This window comes from Nothobranchius furzeri, chromosome 1 (assembly GCF_043380555.1).
Source record: "Nothobranchius furzeri strain GRZ-AD chromosome 1, NfurGRZ-RIMD1, whole genome shotgun sequence".
NCBI classification, from domain to species: Eukaryota; Metazoa; Chordata; class Actinopteri; order Cyprinodontiformes; family Nothobranchiidae; genus Nothobranchius; species Nothobranchius furzeri.
Genome location: NC_091741.1, coordinates 98,685,278 through 98,709,316, shown reverse-complemented (window position 1 = coordinate 98,709,316; position 24,039 = coordinate 98,685,278). Strand labels below are relative to the sequence as shown.

At 43.8% G+C, this 24,039-nt stretch overlaps 2 long non-coding RNA genes across 2 annotated transcripts; both read right to left on the bottom strand.

Annotated features, from left to right (window-relative positions):
* Positions 1-11,735: 11,735 nt before the first annotated feature.
* Positions 11,736-12,157, bottom strand: LOC139070367 (uncharacterized). The gene is made up of 2 exons (XR_011520901.1): positions 12,120-12,157; positions 11,736-11,990 (listed from the first exon to the last, which is right to left on the bottom strand). It is a non-coding gene; the product is annotated as an uncharacterized lncRNA (long non-coding RNA).
* Positions 12,158-16,703: 4,546 nt separating this feature from the next.
* On the bottom strand, positions 16,704-17,403 carry LOC139070366 (uncharacterized). Its single transcript, XR_011520900.1, has 2 exons — positions 17,088-17,403; positions 16,704-16,958 (listed from the first exon to the last, which is right to left on the bottom strand). It is a non-coding gene; the product is annotated as an uncharacterized lncRNA (long non-coding RNA).
* Between the last annotated feature and the right edge of the window lie 6,636 nt (positions 17,404-24,039).

Genomic DNA, 24,039 nt, shown 5'->3' with positions numbered 1-24,039 from the left:
GGTAGCTTGGAGCCTGGTTGTTACGAGCTCTATAGGTCAGGACTAAAACTTTAAACTAAATTCTATATTCTACCGGGAGCCAGTGGAGGGACTGTAAAACTGGAGTGATGTGAGCTCGTCTGCTGGATTTGGTTAGGAGTCTGGCTGCTGCATTTTGGATGGCTTGAAGGCGTGAGAGGGAGGTTTTGCTGAGACCAGTAAAAAGAGCGTTACAGTAGTCTAAGCGTGATGACACAAAGATATGGATGATTTTTTCCAGATCTGCAGTAGAAACCAGTTTACGGACTTTTGAAATGTTTCTCAGTTGAAAGAAACAAGAGCGGGGGATGGTTTTGACGTGTGAGTCTAAAATTATAGCTGGATCAAAAATAACTCCTAGGTTTCTAATGTTGGCCTTGGCTGATGGGCAAAAAGAGGCAACTTCTTGCTCGATTTTTGGCTGAAGTTCCGGGGGTGCAGCGATCAGGGTCTCTGTCTTGTTAGCATTGAGGACAAGAAAGTTGCTGGACAGTCAGTTACTGATCTGGGTCAGGCAGAGTACAAGTGTGGCCAGCCTGTCCAACTGGTGTGGCATAAAGGGCATATAGAGCTGAATATCATCAGCGTAGATGTGGTAGGAGATGTCTGGGAAAGACTGAATGATGCCAGCTAGGGGAAGAATATAGAATGCAAATAGTAGAGGCCCTAGAACTGAACCTTGTGGGACCCCGCATGTTAGAGAGGCAGTATCTGAAGAGAAGGTTTCGGACTTCACTGTGAATGTTCTGTTAGTGAGATAGGAAGAGAGCCAGTCTAGAGCAGAACCTGAAATCCCAGCCAGGGCCTTTAACCTGTTTAGTAGAACGTTGTGGTCTATAGAGCTCCGGACCCCACGTGACTCTCAGTTAGTGGACGCAATTTTGGCATGCAAAAAAGGTAAACAAACACGGATGTAACAATGAACATGAACGGGATCCGCTTAGATTTTACTTTGTCGGAGTTTACTTCACACTTTAAAACAGAAGAAATCGTTTTATATAGTCAGAAATTAAATAGACTAAACATCTCCGACCCTTACCGAGCCCCTGGGATACTTTTTAAAAACGCCAGAAGCTGTCGTAGCGGACTTCTTACCGGCACAACACCGGACCTGGCCGGGAAAAACTCCTTGGGATTCCCTCGGCCGGAGGAGCTGGGGAGGAGGTCTGGGACTCTCGACTCTACTGCCCGCTCTGACGCCAGAAGCTGTCGGAGCGGGCTTCTTACCGGCACAACACTGGACCTGACCGGGGAACCCCTTGGGATTTACCCGGAGGAGTTGGCTCCGGCGGCTGGGGAGAGGGAAGTCACGCTACTGCCCCCGCAACCCGACTCCGGATACGCGGATGAAAATGGACGGACAAATAACAGATTTACACGTAAGAAGTCTCGGTGAGACAGATAATAGCAATCCAAAGTGTTTTTTATGTGTGATCTGACAATTGATCAACCATTGCTTAAAAATTAAATACAGCTTAGCCGGTTAATTGCTGTCATCATAAAACACGTAAACGGCAGCGCGCAGAACTCACGAGGCAACGTTTTACGTGATGTTTACTTGCTTCTATGAGTAATAAGACAGAAAAAGCCACGCCAAAATAAGTTTAGGAAGCCCACTAAGAATCATAATAAAAGCATTTAAAATAAATACCACACACAGTTGAGGAAACGTTGGTTTAAGTACCTGATACGAAGCGGTCGCTGCATAAGTGAAAACCTTTACTCTCGGGATCCCACAGCTTCATTTTAGCCCGGTCACTAGTGCATTTTATTACAATGATCCAACGTTTGCGGCGCTCTGGATCTTGGGGAATCCTGTAGATGGCTCATTCCTTATGTCGTCCGCGTCTGTTCTGCATCCTGGGGCACAACAGGAATCTACCATATTTCTCGTTTGATTGAGTTTTCTGACAATAACATATAGTGCAGCTGCCGGCTTCTGCATGCCAATATGGCGCCGTTTCGATTTGAACTGTTGCATGCCGGGAGAAGTGACATCAACTCCCGGAGCTCTATAGTGTCAAAAGCTGCACTGAGGTCAAGCAGGACCATGACAGAGCATTTCCCTGCATCAGCAGCCATCAGGAGGACATTATGCACCCTTACTAGACCAGTCTCAGTTGAGTGCTGCTTCAGAAAGCCAGATTGGAAGGGGTCAGAGATCTTTGACTTAGAAAACCAGGATCTGAGTTGGGTTTCAACAACCTTCTCAAGTACTTTGCTGATGAAAGGCAGCTTAGAAATGGGCCTAAAGTTACTGGTGGAGCTGGTGTCAAGGTTGGGTTTCTTTAAGAGAGGAGTCACTACTGCATTTTTAAAGTAAGATGGAGCACAGCCTTGGCTCAGTGAGCTGTTGATTATAGTCAACAGAGATGGACTGATAGAGGCAAGGGCCCCAACTAAAACAGAGGGAGTTAAGATATCTGATGAGCATGGTGAGAGTTTCATCTGACTGATTGAGGTTAAGTCATTTAGTGTAATTGGGGAGAAGGAGGTGAAAGACTCGGAGCACTGGGGGGCCTCCCCTCCTGAGGGGGCGAGGGCTGGTGGAATGCTGGATCTCAGATTCAGCACCTTGTTTTCAAAAAAGTGGAGAAATCTGTTACAGTCATCAGCTGAAGATAGGTGAGCCTGCTGCGGAGGAGAAGACACGATGCTGGAGATGATATCAAACAAAACCTTAGGATTATTCTTATTTTGACATATGAGGTTGCTCAAGAAAGAAGACCTGGCATTTTCTACAGCTTCGTTATATGACTCGAGAAGTTCTTTAAAATATTCGCGATGAACAACCAGACCTGTCCTCTTCCACCGTTGTTCCGCTTTTCTATTGGAGCGTCTAAGTTCAAGAATCTGGATGTTCAGCCAGGGTGAACTGGAAGCACTGGAACTGCGGCTGGTTTTGTAAGGGGCAACCTGATCTAGAATTTTGAGGCAGTGATCATTAAATGAGTTGATAAGGAGCTCTACGTCATCAGAGGAAGGAGGTACAAAGTCAAAGAGGGAGGAGAAATTAAAATGGTAGAACTGTTGATAATACGTCGTTGCTTAGCAGAGACTGGTGAAAGAGATTCAGAATTTAAGTTGATATGAAAAGAAACTGACTTATGGTCACTGAACACAACATCATTTATCTGCAGCTTATCAACAAGAAGTCTGTAGGAAAAGACCAGATCCAGGGTGTGGCCTGCTCTGTGAGTGGGACCAGACACGTGTTGAGAGAAATTAAAAGAGTTCATCATGTTTAGGAACTCCCTAGTAGAGCAGTTCGATAGATCCTCAGCGTGGATGTTGAAATCTCCAACAATGATTATCCTGTCTAGTTTAATAGTTGAAGATAGGAGGTCCTGAAAGTCAGACAGGAAGGATGAAGTAGATCCAGGTGGGCGATAGACCAGAAATCCATAAACTGGTTGAACTCAACCAATTGTAATCATGATCATCTCGAATGAGCTGTAGGAGTTTGAGGATATAATTAGGAACGAAAAGTGATTCTTAAAGATAACAGCTGTTTCTCCACCGCGGCCTGTGGTCCATGGAGCAGAGAAGAAAGAGCATCCCTCACCCCTATAACTGGGCTCCCCAGAAGTTATACAGTGTTTGTAAAAGCATCTCAGACATCACTGACAGCTTCTAATATTGTCAGACGAAAAACAAAATTGACAGTCACTCACAAACATCTGTCAGTAACAAAAGCATCTGAAAGCCTCTATTTGTGGATTCTCTGAAAGTTTCCATGGAGTCCATGACAAACTGTTTTATCATTGATCCTATCGTCTAATCTCACAGCTGAAACAAGCATCCTTAATAATCTGTGCACATGAAGCGTACAGATGCTGTAGTAAAACAAAAGGTATAATAATTTCTTATTAATAAAAAGTTGTTGCAGCACTTAAGCAGCAGAAAAATGAGATTTTGCAGAAAATATGCAAAATATTTACACATGAATTGTTTTAGAGCCATTTTGTTGGCAGAATCTGATATTAATTTTAGCTCTTCACCTGGGAAAAAAGGGTCCCAACGTGGTTTGTGTGGCGTTGCCATAGTGTGATGTCATCAGTAGGCACAGATCTCCTGTCCTCTTTTTTGGAAGTGGAAATATGATCACCCTATATTAAAGCTGGAGCAGACTCTAAGCAGGTATAAAGTCCTGGTTTTCAGCTGAGCTGAGTTCACTGAACCAGACAGACCCTCTGTGTGCTGACACACTTTGAAGGGTTGACTTTGGTGTGTTTATATATTTATCGTGTGCTGCACCCTGGTTCAGGATGATGTTTCAGTGCTGCCAAGTGAAGAGATTAAATCAGTGAAGTGCACCACCAAGTGGTGGATCTGGGTTCTTTTCTCAAAAAGAAAAAGGAAATCCATGCAGCTGGTCTGTTTTAGAGACATAGTTTTATGTTTTATTGTTTTAGTGCAGAGAGAACTGTTTCTATGCTACCTGTGTCAGTCCTGATTCAAAAATTTCAATAATAAATGTATAAATTACAAATAAAATATAAGGAATCATAGGTCATTAGACAGCCATGTTCAACGTGTTTAACTGCCAGTTCAAGCTCAGAAAAACCGAAAAGGATTTCTTCATGTGCAGTTTTTTCCCTCTAACTGTGGACAGAAAGGTTGAAGGAACCCCGACTGGAATTCAAAAGAGAAGAGAGTCTCCGTTAGGAATAAAAGAAATGAACAAAAGACAAACTTAAGGCACTCAGAAGGTGAAATGTGAGACGTCAAGAGACAATCTGATACTGCAGGACTGAGCAGCAGAGGTAGAGAGAGAGAAAAAGTATTATTTTCTTTTGAAGTATCTCAGCAACATTTGAGGAAACTTGAACGTGACAATTTGTCTACAGATATTTTATTAATTATCTTTAACTCATTTTTTGTATCTAACTCAGTTTTAAATTATTTAAACAACAACAACTAACACCTGACAACAAATGATCATTTTAGTGACATCATACGGTTACACGAGTGATGAGTTTAATCACCTTTTATGTTTTCTTTGCCTTGAAAGGATTTGTGTAAGTGTTTCCTGCTCAGCGGGGTTTTCTGAACCAAAACCACTGACACGTTCCAGTGAAACAATAACGTTGAGTCCTGGTGGTCAGACATGACCCGCTGGAGTTTTAGTCCAGGAATATCAGGATTCTTCCTGGTTCAAAGGGTCAAAGATTTGCTTGTTTTTTTGTTAAAACTAAACTAAATGTTGTAAATAGCAAAACAAGTGATTTCTGCATTTTCAGTCCCAAATAGATTTAGTCATTTTCTTAAATACATTCTTAGTATTTAACTTTATTATAAACAGCTCATCAGCATAAAAGAGGTGGAGCTGGAGTGGTGCTAGAGTAGGTGAGGGCCAGAGATGGGTAACTGTAGAGCAGGTGGTGAACCGTAGGGAACTTCTGAATGGAGTCTGGGTAGAAGAATGAGATGCAGCTTGTGGTATAATGCTGGAGGGTGGACAGGAGACACACAGTAGCTGAGGATGATGATGGTATTGATGGAGGTTAACAGGAGCTCAGGAGGATCTCAGGAGATGAGGAGGCCAGTAATGAAGATTAGGAAGGTGGGTATGGCCTCCTCTCCTTTTATCCTCCTGGTTGTAGTTGGTAAAATGGAGTGCAGGTGTGTGGAAAACACACCTGCCACAGCAGCTCCTAGAGGGAGCTGTGATTAGCATCTCCCTAGTGCCCTCCTGTGGCTGCCTGAAGGTGAAAGCAGACACAATGGCTGCAACAGATGGGAGTTGAACCTGCAACCCTCTGGTTATGGGGAGGACACTCAACTCCTCTGCCACTGCCGCTACAAATGTTCTACAGATGTTTTAAATCAAATCAAGTTAGTTAGTTAGTTAGTTAGTTAGTTAGTTAGTTAGTTATTCCCAACTTCCTGTTGGGAATTTTTTCCTCATAAATCTCAACAAAACAGCTTCATCTCTTTTGTGTAGATGTCTTTTAACAGCTGCCTTGAGGTTATCTGCAACACGTTCTCACACCCAAAAGCGTCTAAAACTGATGACGGGTGACCAAGCGTTTGTTTCAGACGCGATGTGCCAGAGCATAGCTTTTCGACGCCCGCGGTAAAACGAACATTTTAGCGAACTGTGACCTTTACCTTCTTGCTTCAGTTAAAGTACGTTTATTGATGTCTTCATGGTTTAGTAGATGTTTCTGTGAGTAATTGTTCCAATGAATGAATGAATGATGAATTTTATTCAGTCATCATAAAAATAATTCATGTAAACAGTAACATATCATACAAATAGATACATATATTTCCATTCCTCCACAACGTATATATTCATATATGTGTATATAGTATCTATTTTAGTATCTCATAACTGAACAGGTTTAGGCAGAAGCAAAAGCTTATAGAATTGCCTAACCTACTTACAAATCAATTTTTCTGTTTCCCTCAATGTGCCAATAACCAAAAAGAAAAAAACACAATCCCATCCACCAACATCAAATTAATACTCTTCAAAAATATTTTTACTGATAAATATTTTTAAAACTGAAAGTGAAGTTGCTAATTTAAATTTTATTTTAGCTTCATTCCAAAATTGTATTCCCATTACAGAGATACATCTCCTTTTTATACCCTTTTTAGCTGTTTGTACAACAAACATACATATACCTCTTAAATCATATTTACTTTCACTCTTTTCAAAAAACATTTGTATATTTTCTGGCAGAAACATTAATTTTGCTCTAAACATAAATTGCATTATTTTATAATAATTTAGATCTTCTATTTTCATAATCTGTGATTTTAAAAACAATGGATCAGTATGAGCATGATAATTGCTCTTGTTTATAACTCGAATAGTTTTCTTTTGTATAGTTTTTATTTCAATTATATGTGTTTTAAAAGTTGAACCCCATATTTCTATACAATATGACATGTAAGGTTGTATTAGTGAGCAGTATATGAAACGTAAGGCCTTATAGTTTATCCTGTCTTTCACTTTATATAATAGAACCAAAGATTTTGCTATTTTTCCTTTTATATAATTTAAATGTGTCACGACGTGCGCGGAGTGAAGCGGAGCAAAGGCGATGATCCAGACCGGGGAGGAAGCAGGCAGACAGGTAGGATGAATTCCACAGGTTTATTAAGTAAAGCCGCACGCTGACACTGGAACAATGACACCACAAGGAACACAGAACAGCAGGGGTTTAAATACATGAGGAACAGGAGCTATGGTGATTGGGAAACAAGAGGCAGGTGGGAGCAATTAACGGAGACACAGACTACAACCTAGGAGAAGACAGGACAGGGTGTGACAAAATGATGTTGTCAGGATAAATTAGAGTCAATCACAATGCCTAGAAATTTTTTTTTTTTTTAATTCAGTGATCATTTATTTACATCAAACCAAGATTTGAGGACATTTAACTCTTTGTCGGCCTTCTTTAAAAGTTCTTTTACATCTTTACCTGAACAAACTAACTAATTGTGTCAGATTTATGTTTGTAAGTTCTGTTCCATCTGACTGGTGTTCTACTGATTGTTGTTGCCTGTAAATTACTGGTTAATCCTTCAGGCTTGAGTTGAACTCAAGTCTAACAACACTTCTGAAAAGAAAAGCATAACATTAATATTTGGTCTCTTGGTAAAGTCTGAGTCATCTGTTTAAAGGCACTCATGTGAAGACGTAGCTGCAGGGTTTGAACGTTCACTCAAGCTCTGGACAGGGAAGGAAGAAAGTCATTTCCTAGTTACTTTAGTCTTTCTCACATTTGTTTTGTTTTATTTTCACTTCTCCATAAAAAACACTTTATTTTCTCCTGAGCAACATCTGATAATAATCTCATCTGATTATTGTTCTGCCCTGTGTGCTGTCATCATTCAGACAAGTTTCTGATGATGTCATCCTGAGTTCTTCTGACCAAAGCAAATGTACAAGCCCCTTGCTTCCTTGTACAGAAAAAGGGCGGGAAGTCAACACTCGGAAAGAACACAGCTGATTAAAACAAAAGATTTCTCGTTACCTGAGAGAACAAAAATGTTTGAATAGGCTCCACACACCAGAATGTTGTAACAATAGATACATCACTGCACGGATTCTCCTCTTCGATTCTGTCTTACTGGAAATATGTGACATGACTCCAGCTGGCATAAGAGCGGGCGTTTCCAGAGGATGCCGGCGAGTATAAAATCTGAGCCTCGTGTGTTTGAGTCCAGACTCAGAACACGAGAAAAGACTGAGCAGACAGGTACGGACAGAACCAGCTGTTTTCTGCTGTCACTGTAGCCTAGAAGAAAAGTTTAGATTTGCACCTGAAAATACTCATTTCTATAGTTTTATCATGTTTTCTTTTTAAAAGGAACAACAGTTTTTATTTTGTGCATGTGTTATAATTAAATGACAGGAAAGATTTAAAACAATTTAGTAACTTTTCCGTTATAATTAAATTCAGGGAGGTAGTGAGTGTTTTATTGGTCTTTTCTCAAAACCAGTTGGGAAAAATGGGCATGGCAGGATTTATTGTTACATTTATGAGATAAAGACTGAATGAATGTTTCCAAAACTAATCTTTTCTTTGTCTGATTAGTTATCTAAACCGTTCAGAGGCTTCAGCAGTGAGACGCTCTAACAAAGATGGCTGAACTCCAGCAGAGCTACAACCAGCAGCAGAGCCGGATTAAATAAATGGACTACACTAGGCAGGCTGCATTTTTAGCCCCCCCCCCCCCCCCCCCCCCACTCAATCGATGTTATGTAATGAATTGAAATCTGAAACTTACAAAAATTACTTATAAAAGTTCATTCACATTTTACATAGCCTAGTTTTTGGTTACAAATTGGTTGTTTGTATGCCAAAATAAGTCATGTGTTGTAGGCTGTTGCCTCTGCTGAATCAGAAATTCTGTCAATTTTCTGAGTGTGAACTTATTGTTTTGCTATTTGAACATTAATAAAGTTATTTGACAAATAATTAATAAAACCAGCAACACTTGCCAAGGAAACCATTTAGCATTATCTACTCCGGGATAATCTTTAGCCTTCCAGCATCACATGCCTCAATCACAGCAGAAACACGTCTAAAGAAATGTTCCTTGGTTAAGCTTCAGTCTCCAGATTTCCTCTGTGATGCAGAAGAATATCCAGTATTTTGAGAGGGATAGTTTAGTGCAAAGTACTCATCAGTTTGGTACCACTTTGCAGGATCAGATGGGTAGCTAGTTGTTAATACCCTGTCTGGGTCTAGGGGCTTCTGTAAGACTATATTGGGCTCACTTCTGGCTGGCTGCTGTTCTTCCAGTTTGTCCTTCTGTGAAGGCGCTGATGTTGACGGCGTTGGCGCTACATCGTCTCCCGCCGCATCTTCCACTGCGTCTTCGGGTTGTGTCTCCTCCGGGTCTGACTTGGGCCCGGCCTCTGGCTCTGCTGACTCGAGCATGTTCACAGCTGTCAGACGGCTGCCCGAGCAGCCCGACAGAAACTTCTGTAAAGCCCCCCCGCTGTCTCTCCTTTAGTTCCTCTTCATTTTTTTTTTACGTTTTGCCACACCCGAAAGCATCGTGAAAGTTAGCCTACTCAAAAACACCTGCTAGCTTTGTTGTGTCCCGCTCTAACTCTGACCGCTTCTCTGACGTCCTTAATTGGGTGGCGCCTTAACCCTCTGGGGTCCGGGGTGTAATTTGCCGTGAGTTTTCCTTTGTATTTCCAAAATAAAAACCATAACCACTGCCTTATGTGGTATCAATCTTTTCAGCACAACCTGGACTTTATGAATCTATACTTATTTTTTATATTTGGACATAAAGGGGTTGCATATTAGACCTTAAATCACTCAAAAACATAAAATCAGAATAGGAAAAAAGTTGTTTATTTTACTGTGAAACCAACAAACATTTATGACGAATGTTTTTTATCATTTAGACTGGTAATCTAGACTGTACATTTATAAAAAATATGACTAAATATAGCAAATAACTAATTTAAATAAATTATTAGCTCTCTGGGATCCAGAGTGTAAATCACCGTTTTTGACTCATTTTGGGTTTTCTTTTGTATTTTCTAATAAAAACAAAAAATATTGCCTTATGGGGTATCATTAATTTCAGGACAACCTGGACTATCTGAATTTATACTTATTTTATTAATTTGGCAATAATATACATGGATTTTGGAGAGAGAAGAGTGGCTCCGTCACGCCGAGATCTGACAGCTGCGCGGCGCCGCCCACTCCTCTTGTTGGATCTCCGAGGAGCTGCATCTCTGCCTTCATCCTCTACGTCATCATGACCCAACTCTTCTATGAGGAAGGATGGATCTGCCACATCATCATCAACATCCTCGCTGTTTGCCTCAGACTCCGGCTGCGAGTCTCCGTCCACTTCCTCTGCTTCCAGTTCAAAAAACAGCCGTACTATCTGAACTGCCTTGTGGACATTTATCCTTCTCATCATCCTTTATATAAGCCTAATAAAAGCCTACTAAACTGCAGAGACAATATATCTGTACGGATCGCTCCAAAATACAAAGTTTACCGTCAATATCTGTCTAAATGTTTTGTTGTTACTCCGTTCGCGCCACTACTTTCCCTGCGAAGCGGCTCCTTTTTGCGCACATCTCGTTACTCGTGCAGCCTTCCTCTCTCTCTCAGCTACATAATGATACTTTTTATCAACTGAATATGTGAGACTTCCACCAACAGCAGAAGGATCTTGTGTTTTTGTGGGTTTTTAATGTTCACAAGCACATTCCCGCTCACAGATTACTAAACCGCTGTTTTGACAAGTTATCAGATTGTCTAAAAATAGGTCATTTTTTAGTTTAATATAACTCCGCTTTTACGTTGCCTATTAACAAAATTTAAAAACTTGGGTGTAGTTTATAATCTCCTTTTTAAAGCTGAATTGAAACCGAAACTCAGGGAGGCGGAGTCTTGCTGCTACAGCGTCCCAAATCAGACCTGTTCAAAAGACGCATATACTTGTCCGTGGACCCCAGAGGTTTAATGTGACGTAGCCAATGAAACGGTCTGTGGTTAAGATAAACATTGTCACTATTTTTAGTTAATTGATAAATTATTGAAACAAATTGTAGATAGGAGTCCTAGCTACAAATTCTATCATAGGACATTTGTACATTTAATTTTTAATTTATTTATTTATAATTTTGTTCCTCTGTCTGGGCCCCATCCAGCCAATCAGGCCCTAGGCACGTGCCTACTTTGCCTTTGCGTTAATCCGGCTCTGACCAGCAGGGTTTCCTGTCTCCTCTGTCCGTGCTGAATGAGATGGAGCTGAGGGAAGCCAGAGACGCCTTTGCTAAGCTGGAGGATGAATTTGGTGAGGAGGATGTACAAATCAGACATGCTGCAAAGAATTCCACATGCTGCAAATATTCAGGATTTATTTAGTACATTTTGTTCTGTCTGATCCATTTGTCCCAAACTGATTTTCTAACAAAACTGTCTATGCAGGTAAAGAGTACACTCAGTACAGCCTCCACAACGTTCACCTCCAGTATCCCTGGGAGATGAGCCTGACCAAACATCCCCGTATCCTGCAAGTGATCCAAGCTGTCCTGGGCCCAGACGTCCTCCTGCTGGACTCTCGTTTCATCTGTAAATACCCGATTCTCAAACCAGCCAACATCCTGGAGAATGAAGGAAGTCCGACCAAGTCTGATGGGGTGTCATGGCTTGTGGAAGGCGTTTAACCCAAGACATGCAGAATCAGCACAGGAGTCAGGAGGTAAGAAATTAAAGTCTTTATTTTTACAAACGGGAACTTAGGTAGCACTGAAATCCAGTGAATGATGCCAAGGGCGATTGTTCAGAGTTCTTAGCTCAGCGAGCTGCGGGGCAAGCGGGCCAAGGAGACGAGTGTAGTAATCCAGCAGGATGGGAGGTGAGGAAGCAGAGAGGAAAACTGCAGGAGCGGTGGAGGAGGATGAGACGTGAATGAGAATCCGTGGTTCTTAGCTGAATCTGGTGAAGGTTGGGGTGATAATCCTAGGAGGAGGGCAAACCAACGAAGCTTCAGGAGCAATTTCAAAGCCGTAATCAAATAAACAGTCCAAGGTCAAAAATCCAAGTAATCCAAACATGCGAGGTCAAACAAGTACGAGTGGCAGGCGTTACCAATACTGGAGCAATCATCCGGCTTCGAGTAGTGTCCCTATCCTCCTCTTAAACCCGAGCTCCAAATGATTTAACGCGGCACAGCTGGTACCTCTCTGCTCCTCACCTGTGGAACACAGAACCCCAAAGATTGTTAATTAAGCAGGAGGACTCACCTAGACCCGAGAACGATGACATTACCCCCCCCTCAACGGGCGCCCCCTGGCGCCCCAGCAGTGGTCCTTGAGGCCTCGAAGTCAGAGATGAGGGAGGGGTCCTCGATGAACGCCCGGAGGACCCATGAACGCTCCTCCGGGCCATACCCCTCCCAGTCCACCAGGTATTGTACTCCCCGACCCCGAGGACGAGAGTCAAGTATCCGCCGAACCTGGTAGACCAGACCACCCTTGTAGTACTGAGCAGGCGGAGGCGGGTCCGGGGACGGACAGAGAGGGCTGGTGGCCACTGGTTTGATCAAGGACACGTGGAAAACAGGATGAATCCGGAGAGATCGCGGAAGATCCAGACGAACGGTCACAGGGCTGGGAACCGCCACAACCTTAAAAGGACCTAGGAACCTGGGAGCAAATTTCCTGGATGCGGCCTTAAGAGGTACATCCCTGGAGGACAGCCAGACCATCTGTCCAGGAGCGTAGGCTGGTGCCGGGCGGCGATGACGATCCGCCAACTGCCGGTTCCGTTCAGCCGTGCGTAGAAGTGCGGCTCTGGTAGCCGTCCAAGCTCGACGTGCCCGGCGGAGAAACTGAGGAGTAGTGACGGTGGAGTCTGACTGGAGGGGAAACAGAGAGGGTTGGTAGCCAAGAGAAGCTTCGAAGGGAGACTGACCTGTGGCTGTTGACACATGGCTGTTGTGGGCATACTCCATCCAGGCCAGGTGGTCGCTCCAAGAGGTGGGGTTGGTAGCACATACACAACGCAGCATAGCTCCCAGCTCCTGATTCATGCGCTCGCACTGTCCGTTGGTCTGCGGGTGAAATCCGGAGGTTAATGCTACACGGGCACCCAAGGCGTTGGCAAATTCCTTCCAGACTCTGGAAACGAACTGGGGGCCCCGGTCAGACAGGATCTCCTCAGGAATCCCATGTAGACGAAACACGTGTTTGATCAGGAGCTGGGCAGTGGTGGCTGAAGAAGGAAGAGATTTCAGAGGTACCAGGTGGCAAGCCTTGGAGAACCTGTCTACGATAGTCAATATGGTATTGAAACCACGAGAGGCAGGCAAACCACACACAAAATCCAAGGAGATGTGCGACCACGGACGAGACGGAACAGGAAGAGGACAGAGTAGACCAGCAGGTGAGCGGTTGGTACCTTTATGTTGGGCACACACATGGCACGCCAAGACGTATTCCTTTACGTCCTTGTAAATAGACGGCCACCAGAAGGAGCGCTTAATGAGGGCCAAAGTCCGACCGACACCAGGGTGAATGGAGAACTTTCCAGTATGAGCCCAGTGGATAACCTTGCCTCGCATGACCTGAGGAACAAAAAGTCTGTTTGAAGGACCATTACCAGGACCGGGATCAACCCTGAGGGCTTCCAGAACTCTGTCTCTGATCTCCCATGTGAGCCCCGCCACCACGCAGGACGGAGGCAGGATAGTGCTCGGAACAGGGTCATCCTCAGACGAGTACTGACGGGAAAGGGCATCTGGTTTGATGTTCTTAGACCCTGGCCGGTAGGAAATGACAAAGTTAAATCGAGCAAAGAAAAGTGACCAACGGTATTGGCGTGGGTTAAGCTGTTTAGCTTCCTTGAGGTAGGTCAAGTTCTTGTGGTCGGTCCAGATCACGAAAGGGTGTTCTGCTCCCTCCAGCCAGTGCCTCCATTCTTCGAGGGCCAACTTCACTGCCAACAACTCTCGATCCCCCACGTCGTACCGACTCTCTGTCGGCGTCAACCGTCTAGAAAAGAAGGCACAGGGATGGAGTCTATGATCGACGGGAGATACCTGGGACAAAACGGCTCCAACCCCAGTGTCAGAAGCATCCACTTCAACAGTGAACTGCTGGCTTGGATCCGGCCTGGTGAGAACAGGAGCCTCCGTGAACTTCTTCTTGAGGGTCCTAAAAGCCACTTCTGCTTCTGGGGACCAGGAGAAGGTTTTAGCGGTAGAGGTAAGACAGGTTAAAGGAGCGGCTGTCTGGCTATAGTTCCTGATAAACCGCCGATAAAAATTGGCAAACCCCAGAAAACGTTGTAACTGCTTCCTGGTAGTGGGCTTAGGCCAGTCTGCCACTGCCTGTACCTTCTCGGGGTCTGCCTTTAACCGCCCGCTCTCCAGAACAAAACCTAAAAACTTTACCACAGAGACATGGAACTCACATTTTTCTGCTTTCACGTAGAGTCTGTTCTCTAGAAGACGTTGAAGCACAGCCCTGACATGCTTCTGGTGTTGGGCGATCGAACTGGAAAAAATCAGAATATCATCCAGATAAACAGTCACAAAGTCATTGATATAATCACCCAACACAGCGTTGACCAGTCTCTGAAAAACAGCCGGGGCGTTGGTGAGTCCAAAAGGCATAACCAAGTATTCGAAATGCCCCAGCGGTGTCTTGAAGGCTGTCTTCCATTCATCCCCCTGGCGGATCCGAACCAAGTGGTAGGCGTTTCGGAGGTCCAGACGAGTAAAAACGGTAGCATCCTGGACGGGCTCGAATGTGGAGGACAGCAGTGGAAGAGGGTACTTATCTTTCACGGTGATCTGGTAAAGACTTCGATAATCGATACAGGGACGAAGTGATCCGTCCTTCTTAGCGACGAAGAAGAAACCAGCACCCAGGGGAGATGTTGAAGGCCTGATGGTCCCGTTGGCCAGGGCCTCAGATATGTAGCTCTCCATGCTGTCCCTTTCCGGTTTGGAGAGGCTGTAGAGGCGGCTGGAAGGCAGCGGGGCACCAGGGAGCAAATCAATACCACAATCGAAAGGGCGGTGCGGAGGCAGAGTCGCTGCTCGGTCCCTGCTAAAAACCTGTTGCAGGTCGTGGTAGATTTCTGGTACTTGGGAGAGGTCAGGAGGCTCAACCGGCGTCGTGTTGGAGCCCTTCGATACCGGAGAGGCCGAGTTGAGGCACATTTGGTGACACGTCGGACTCCACGCCTCGATTCTGTTCTCCTGCCAATCAAGGTGTGGGTTGTGTTGCACCAGCCATGAGTGTCCAAGCACCAACCGGTTCTGAGGGGATGGAAACACAAAGAGTGAAATTGTCTCAATGTGATTACCTGAAGCCCGGAGCTGGAGCGGCGCAGTCCTGTGTGAGATGGTGGATAACGATCTCCCGTCTAATGAAGAAACAGTCATAGGTTCCTGAAGAGGAACTGTAGGGATATCCCAGTCTCTGATTAATTGAGGGTCGATAAGGGACTGCTCACAGCCGGAGTCCACCAGAGCAGTGACCTGGTGGTGTTGTCCCTTCCACATCACGGAGCAGGCGAGGGTGAATCGGGAGGTTGAATGTCCAAAACTGCTACCCACCAGTACTCCCGGACCTACTGGTGGGCTCTTCCTTTTAACAAAGCCGGGCAGGTCTGGACGAAATGCCCAGGCAGTCCACAGTACAAACAGAGACCCTTACTCAGCCGGTGGTGTCGTTCCTCCTGGGTAAGGTGGGCCCTTCCCAGTTGCATGGGCTCCTCCGCTGGTTCTGCCTGGAACGGTGGTCTTGAGCTGGGTTGACGGCGTGTTGAAGAGGAAGACGGAGTCAATGGAGGAGTTCCGTGGAACTCTCTATGTCTTTTGTCGATCGAGATAGAGAGTGTAATGAGACCCTCCAGGGTGGGGGGCTCAGGACAAAGAGCTAGCTGGTTCTTGACCTTGTCATTGAGGGCCTCAATAAAAGCTGCTTTTAAGGCCTCGTTGTTCCAAGTGGTCATTGCAGCCAAAGTCCTAAATTCCAGTGCCATGTCAGCTACCGTTCTCTGACCCTGGGAGAGGCGTAACAACTTCTTGCGTATGTCCGTGACTGTTTCAGAGCTGCAAAAGGTCAATTTAAACTCTTCCAAAAACTCCTCATAGGAACCAGATAAAAACTCAGGGTTGCGACTCTTTGCCTCTGCCCATCTAAGAGCCTTGCCTCTTAACAGTCCCACAATAAAAGAGTTCTTTGCAGAATCGGAAGAAAAAGCGCTTGGACAACGCTCGAAAGCCAGGCGACATTGTAATAAAAATCCATATCCGTCCTCGAATTCACCGGAAAACGTTGGGCAAGATGGCGGCGAAGCTAGACGGAAGTGGGTGAGTTCCGGATGTCCGGGTACTTCCGGTCCGGGCTGAATCAGAGCCGGTGGCGCTAGTTCCGGGACCGCTAACGGAGCCTGGGCAGGAGCTGGAGGGGCTGCTGGAGCCGGTAAGCGATCGTGGAGTTGTTGAACCAGAGCCTCCAACTGCTGGTACCGTTGATTAGTGACTGCCAGCTGATCGAGCAGGACAGGAAGTGTTTGTTCCTGCTGTGCCATCCGGTTTGCCAGGTCTGCTAGGGCTGATTCCGCTGGGTTATCTTGCTGGCCGGATGATTCTGTCATGGCTTGTGGAAGGCGTTTAACCCAAGACATGCAGAATCAGCACAGGAGTCAGGAGGTAAGAAATTAAAGTCTTTATTTTTACAAACGGGAACTTAGGTAGCACTGAAATCCAGTGAATGATGCCAAGGGCGATTGTTCAGAGTTCTTAGCTCAGCGAGCTGCGGGGCAAGCGGGCCAAGGAGACGAGTGTAGTAATCCAGCAGGATGGGAGGTGAGGAAGCAGAGAGGAAAACTGCAGGAGCGGTGGAGGAGGATGAGACGTGAATGAGAATCCGTGGTTCTTAGCTGAATCTGGTGAAGGTTGGGGTGATAATCCTAGGAGGAGGGCAAACCAACGAAGCTTCAGGAGCAATTTCAAAGCCGTAATCAAATAAACAGTCCAAGGTCAAAAATCCAAGTAATCCAAACATGCGAGGTCAAACAAGTACGAGTGGCAGGCATTACCAATACTGGAGCAATCATCCGGCTTCGAGTAGTGTCCCCATCCTCCTCTTAAACCCGAGCTCCAAATGATTTAACGCGGCACAGCTGGTACCTCTCTGCTCCTCACCTGTGGAACACAGAACCCCAAAGATTGTTAATTAAGCAGGAGGACTCACCTAGACCCGAGAACGATGACATGGGGAGAACGGTCTTCCTTACGTCGCCTGGCATCAGGATATGAGGTCCCGGTGACTCCAGTGAAAAAATAAATGTAAAAAGTGTCTTCACTGATTCTCAGTGTAAGCCTTTGGTTTTACAGGTATTGGGGAGTTGCTGGTGGTCCGGTCCTCTCTGTGTGGCTCGCTCTTGATGACTCACAGAAGGAAAACGGAGTCCTTCAGGTTATTCCAGGTACTTTGTCTGAAGCTATAGCTTAACCCACAGTCCTAGTTAGCGCTTTGTCTCATGATCAGCTTTTTCACTGTAGGAAGCCACTGCTCTGCCATGCTACCCCATCGCCAATCCACCCGCTCTGGAAACATGCTGTCGGTCAACCAGGAGATCCCAGAGGAGCTGGTTCAGGTGGAGGAGACTGTGTTCTGTCCTCTGAAAGCTGGACAGATGTCTGTGAGTTGTTTTTGCTGTAATCTAAAATAGTTCTAAAGACAGTTACAACTTGATTCGTAATGACTGTTTTCCCACAGATTCATGATGGATTTCTTGTCCATGCAAGTGATCCCAACACGTCCCGGAGGAGGCGCTGTGGCTTTGTGATCCGTTATGTTCCCACCTGTGCAAACCCCATTCAGGTGAGACTAATCTCTTCAGGGTATTTTAGAACATCTGACCTTCTTTATATAATCATGTTTCTGATCGGTTCTGCTGCTAGGATCCTGATCGACCCAGGAAGTTTCATGCAACAATGTTGGCTTGTGGAGAAGACCAGTTCAATCATTTCTCCAACAAAAGCTCATGAAGGATCAACCATGTGGCTGGCAGCAGTCGTTCATCAGTCTTTTCTGTGTTTATCACCATCTCATTGATTTAAGTTACTAACTATGATGATGAACTGAATTGTCTCTGAAAAATATAAACAACCCTGCTGTTTTATATGGTTGAAAAAGTAGCTTTGTTACAAACATAAAAGCACTTTCTTACATTTATAGTGGATCTTGTTTCATAACGTAAATAAGCCGTGAACATGCTTAGATGTGGAAAGTAAAATGTAATGTTTTCCAGGGGATTAGGAGGCATTACATTCGTGTGTTCAAGTAAATTGTAATTTCTTTATTAAACTCTGTATTTATTCATGACTGCTTGTGTTTTACCATGAGCACACAGAGCCTAGTGAAACACATATACTTTATATTAGATGATCTCAGTGACATTTTAAAGCTGTTTAATGTACTTAAAGGCTGTTTAACTATGAAACTTACAAATGACTCACTGACCAGTTTATTGTGAAAAATGTTCAGAGCTATTTTCTGTCCTTACTTTGCCCAGTTCAGAGTCACGGAGCTCATACCAGTATTAACCAGGAGAGAGACTAATAACACCTGAACAACAGGATAACAGAGCTGACACAGAGACAGGATCATAGATTAAATTAGACTCCTAATTACCATAAAATAGATGTTTTGGGATTGCAGGGAGGGAACTGGAAAAAACATAGATGCAAAAATATGTTTACTGGAAAGTTCCCAGCAGAGATTTGAGCAGCTTCTTGTATCACACTGCCCCATCATAACCATTGTTCTGTTACAGTAATGGATGTTAATGTTGTTGCCTGTCAGTGTGTGTGTGTGTGTGTGTGTGTGTGTGTGTGTGTGTGTGTGTGTGCGTGTGTGTGCGTGTGCGTGTGTGTGTGTGTGTGTGTGTGTGTGTGTGTGTGTGTGTGTGTGTGTGCACCAGAAGTGAGCAAATCCCATGTTAAAAATGCCAGTTTCACAGCAGAAATAAATGTGTTGATAGCCTGGTTTTAGGCTTAATAGATCTAGTTTGCACTGAACTGTGAGTATTAGCCCGATATCCTCGGTCAGCTTACCTAGTTATGATTTCATTACTAAGCAGGCCAGAGGTGCTTTCACTTTGGAGTTTTTCTTGCTAAAAACGCCCGGCAAAACTCTGTTAGCTTAGGGTTAGCATGTAGCTAAGTACCGCTGATCTCTGACCGTGGAGTGTCTAAAAGTTAAATAACAGTGTTAAAAAGGCAGGTGGTTATACATGATTAAAATGGAGATTCTCAATTAAAACAGACATCTAAAAAGCTCCCACACATGTCACAGAGGTCTACTGACCATACTCACAAATGTTTGGAGCTGAGAGGGAGCCAGCACTCTGGTCCCTCGTCTGTTTTAAAAGCCAAAAGCATTATGGCTTTCTACTGTTGCGTGGTTAACTACATACTAGGATTTAACACTGTTTGTTTCAGTTTGGTTAGATCCTGAGAAAAGATCGGACATTAGCATATGAACTTATATTATGCCCAAATATCTAGGATATTAATGCAATCGATAGAAGCTCATACACCAACTGTCTTGGTCTATATTTTAATCCAAAGATTAATGTTTATTTTAAGATAATTACATTTAATAGCAAAAGTTTATTTATTGAATCAGAAGATAGGAATCTTTGCTTATTCAATAACTGAAATGTACACCATTCTGTGTTTCATTTCAAAGAAGAGTCAGGGTTTTTAAAGGTTAAGAATTTATTACTAACACTTTTAAAAATGACAATTTGAAAAATAATTTATAACTGACAATTTGAAACAGCTTGATATGTGTCTGGATGGAAAACTAAGGTGGAACGCGAGGTTTGGGATGCGTGAATGAATCTCAGAAGGTTTCTTTCAGAGAGAGAAGCGCGTTCTGGATGGAAAACGTTGTTTTGCAGCTAACTCAGTCGTTTATTAGAGAAAACAGCATCAGACACCATCTGTGTGCTACCTCACCCATCAGACGACCCTCTGCGGATCCGGAGGTCAAAGGAGGATGTTGTCAGCCTCAGGGTACTCGGTCCGGTAGAGAAGACCCGAGTGGAACCGACTCTCTGGTCCAGAGATGTCGCAGGGTACACAGTGTCGAGCTTGCGTCTGGCTTAACCCTGAAGGAGTTTTTGCGTCAGTTGGTTACAGGTGCGTTTATTTGAAGCAAGACTATCGGCGTGACAGAATGCTTAGTAGAGACTTGGGCGGCCATCCCTCGTCTCCTGGTAGGTTCAAGAACTGAACTTACAGCTACGGAGATTTGGTTTTAACAAAACTCAGAACACGCCCTCTCAGCGTCATAAAGCTTGTTGTCATGAAGTAAAGACATGTGAGGTGGTGAAACTTTACCCTGGATTCACCATCTGCATGAGGTGGTTAAAGTGCAAGATGACCTTCTGGTTTACTGAACACACATTACTGATTATCATAATACTAATTATTATTATTACACAAAGCAAAATAAGTCATTTAAGTAATTAAAATACATTTATACTGAACCAAGATGATTATTTATGATGATTGTAATAAAAAGTAATGAAGTCAAAGAGTTTATTAAAATTATTACTTAAAAATTATTATGTTGAAATCTTGAAGTGTCCTTCATCTTGGGATGGAACAGCAGCAGATAAAGATGTTGTTCACAAAAGACCCCCTGATGATCTTCTACATAAACACATGAGCCAAGGTGTGAGGGTGGGTGTGGTTCCTATTCAGCTAGAGTTTCGGGTGAGCTCATTGGAAGCCTGGCCCCACCCTATCATGTGAATTCCTGAGGTCCGATGGCCCAGGATATGCGTGGGCGTTGAGGCATCTGGGAAGGGATCTCAAAACTGGATTATAGATGGCAGACAGTTGGTGTCGTAAACCATCGCCTCTGTTCAAAGATGGTTGCTCACAGTGGACATAAATGGCTTCCTTTACTCCTCTTTCAAACCATCTGTCCTCTCTGTCCAAAATGTGAACGTTGGCATCCTCGAAAGAGTGACCTTTGTCCTTTAGATGCAAATGAACTGCTGAGTCCTGTCCCGTGGAGGTGGCTCTTCTATGTTGTGCCATGCTCTTGTGAAGTGGCTGTTTAGTTTCTCTGATGTAGAGGTCTGGGCATTCCCCGCTGCACTGTACAGCATACACCACATTGTTCAGTTTGTGTTTAGGAGTTTTGTCTTTCGGGTGAACCAGTTTCTGTCTGAGTGTGTTGCTGGGTCTGAAGTACACTGGTAGGTTGTGTTTGGAGAAAACCCTCCTGAGTTTCTCTGATACACCGGCTACATAGGGGATGACAAGGTTGTTGCGTCTGTCTTTTTTATCCTCCCTCGCTGGTGTCTGGTCCTCTTTTCTGTGCATCTTTGCTGACTTTATAAACGCCCAATTAGGATAGCCACATGTTTTAAGTGATTCCTTTATATGTGTGTGTTCCTTCTTTTTCCCTTCCGGCTTAGAGGGAACATGTTCTGCCCGGTGGTGTAGGGTCTTGATTACTCCAAGTTTGTGTTCCAGAGGGTGATGTGAGTCGAAGAGGAGGTACTGGTCCGCGTGTGTGGGCTTCCGGTACACTTCAATGTTGAGGTTGCTATTTTGAAGAAAATTTTCCTGAGATGGAAGAAGGAAGAGTGAACAACTGACATGAGAAGCATAGTTAAAATAACCATTTTGTCTTTTCCGTGTGACAGCGAAGGTTTTCTTTAAACAATGAGACTCCAGCAACCATTAATGTTCAGTATTTGTTCAAAACTCTGCAACATGTGGAAATGTTACCTTCGACTTTAAACTTATAAGAAGCTTCCAGGGACTTTATTTATGATTTTGAATAAATCTAGAAATGGCTAATTAATAGAAAAACACAATCAGTTCACACATTATCCATCAGATTACTAATACGTTCTTACATAACAGTTTTGCTGCATAGGCAAGTTTTATAAATGAAGTCTAACCCAATCAGTGTCTTATTAAAAAATGTTTATCATCTTTCAATGTGGAGTCTCGTTTTACCGATTCCTCCAAGAGGTTGGAAAGTCCTACGGATACAGGATGTTTTTCACATCTGTTTTGAAGTGACTCAGAAGAACAAGGGACAATGCTGTCATAGAAAAACTTTGTCAAGTCAACCACCCCCTCAGAAAGCAGATTCAACTCATTCAACAATACAAGAGATGTCTGAGATATGGTTGAGACGACCCAGCAACACGAGGCCAGAAGAACAAACAACCTGAAACTAGAAATTCCACATTTTCCCCACAAGGAAGCTTCACAGACCATTATGTCTCTTTTCAAACAGCTGTTCCTTATCTAGACTATGGTACCTGAAGAAAGTACAGGCATCAGTTACAAGTGAGTAATTTCCTGTATCGGCTGATAATATATCCTACAAATATATTTAATTGTTTGTACATAATATTGTAAATGTGAATGTTAAAGTGGATGAATGGATGGACGGATGTCTGTTAGGGACAATAATAGTCATGGCATCGAAGAGAGAGAGAGAAGTCTTCTAAGAAACAAGAGAGATTAATAATAATAATACATTTTATTTAAAAGCGCCTTTCAGGACACCCAAGGTCACTTGACAGAAAATACTTCATAAAATACAATAAAACAACAATAAAGCCCAAACAAGAAAAAACAGAGAGAGAAACAGTCCAATACAGTCAGAGGTTGTAAGCAGATTTAAACATATGTGTTTTGAGATTAAACAGCCTATTCCAACTGAGTCACCTGAGAAGCGAGCTTTGGTAATCAGGCGAGCTCTAGTCGAGTAGATGGTGGCTTTAAAAACGGCCCATTGCAGATGATGGAGTTAGTTGATAAAGCACTGTTCCCTAATCAGAAGCAAGCTGTGATAAACTAGCCTAGAGATCTAGACAGACTGTAGCACAGACAAAATAATTCTGCTTCGCAGGTCGGTCCATTGAAGCCTCCGCACATCCACCATTAGCCGGAGCAGTGCGGTGTATGGCGGACTGCCCTATTGACTGACATCCATAGCGGAGAGTACGTCATGGTATTCTTTGTCCAATAGCATGCAGAGACAGTTTGAAAGACAACTGTTCCACCCAACGACTGAGCTCTCTCTATGGGTCTTGGACAGACTAGATATTCACATATATAGGTTTGAACCCTTGTTAGGGTCATTTCAAACTTAAATGTGTGGAACACTGAAAAAACATTTTATAAATCTTACTTCTGGTTATAATCAGTCACTCTAAGTTTTTCATGCAGGCTGAACATGAAAATAGTCTTCCACCAGCTCAGTGGCCTAGTGGTATGAGTGTCTGCCCTGAGGTTGTGGGTTCAGATCCATGGTGGGGTCCAGTGTCAGCCTGACCAAAGAGGGTGCTGCCCCATCAGTCTCAGAAGAAGATGGGAATCACTAAATATTTTTAAAACACCTTGAATAATAAACAAAACAATCTATACATCATACGGAATATAAATACGGTGTATAATCTGCATTAGTATATAAATGTTTTCTGATCTTTTACCACAACCAAAAAGTCATGTGATGTATTTCCTGTTCCTTTGGGGCACATACATCTTTGCTATAGACAAACATAACTGGCAAATGCACACTGGATCTCCCTCCAATACAAAGCCTTTGGGCGCAGGATTTTGCACCTGAAGCATGCACAGAAAACCAGAGTCTCAGTTTAACTGGAAGCTCTCCACAGTCTACTTTTTCCCAGACAGAAGATGCCTTGTTAGCTGGCTGTGCTAACACTGGTGCTTCATTGGTTTTTTCCTGCCTCCTCTATGAGCTTCTTGACACAGATCAAGCCTGGATTCAGACAGGTATTACAGATTTAAACTGTCCTCTATGAGCTTCTTGACACAGATCAAGCCTGGATTCAGACAGGTATTACAGATTTAAACTGTCCTCTATGAGCTTCTTGACACAGATCAAGCCTGGATTCAGACAGGTATTACAGATTTAAACTGTAACTGAAAACACATATTTTTGCTTTAATTTCGTCATTTAAGATGGTGTGA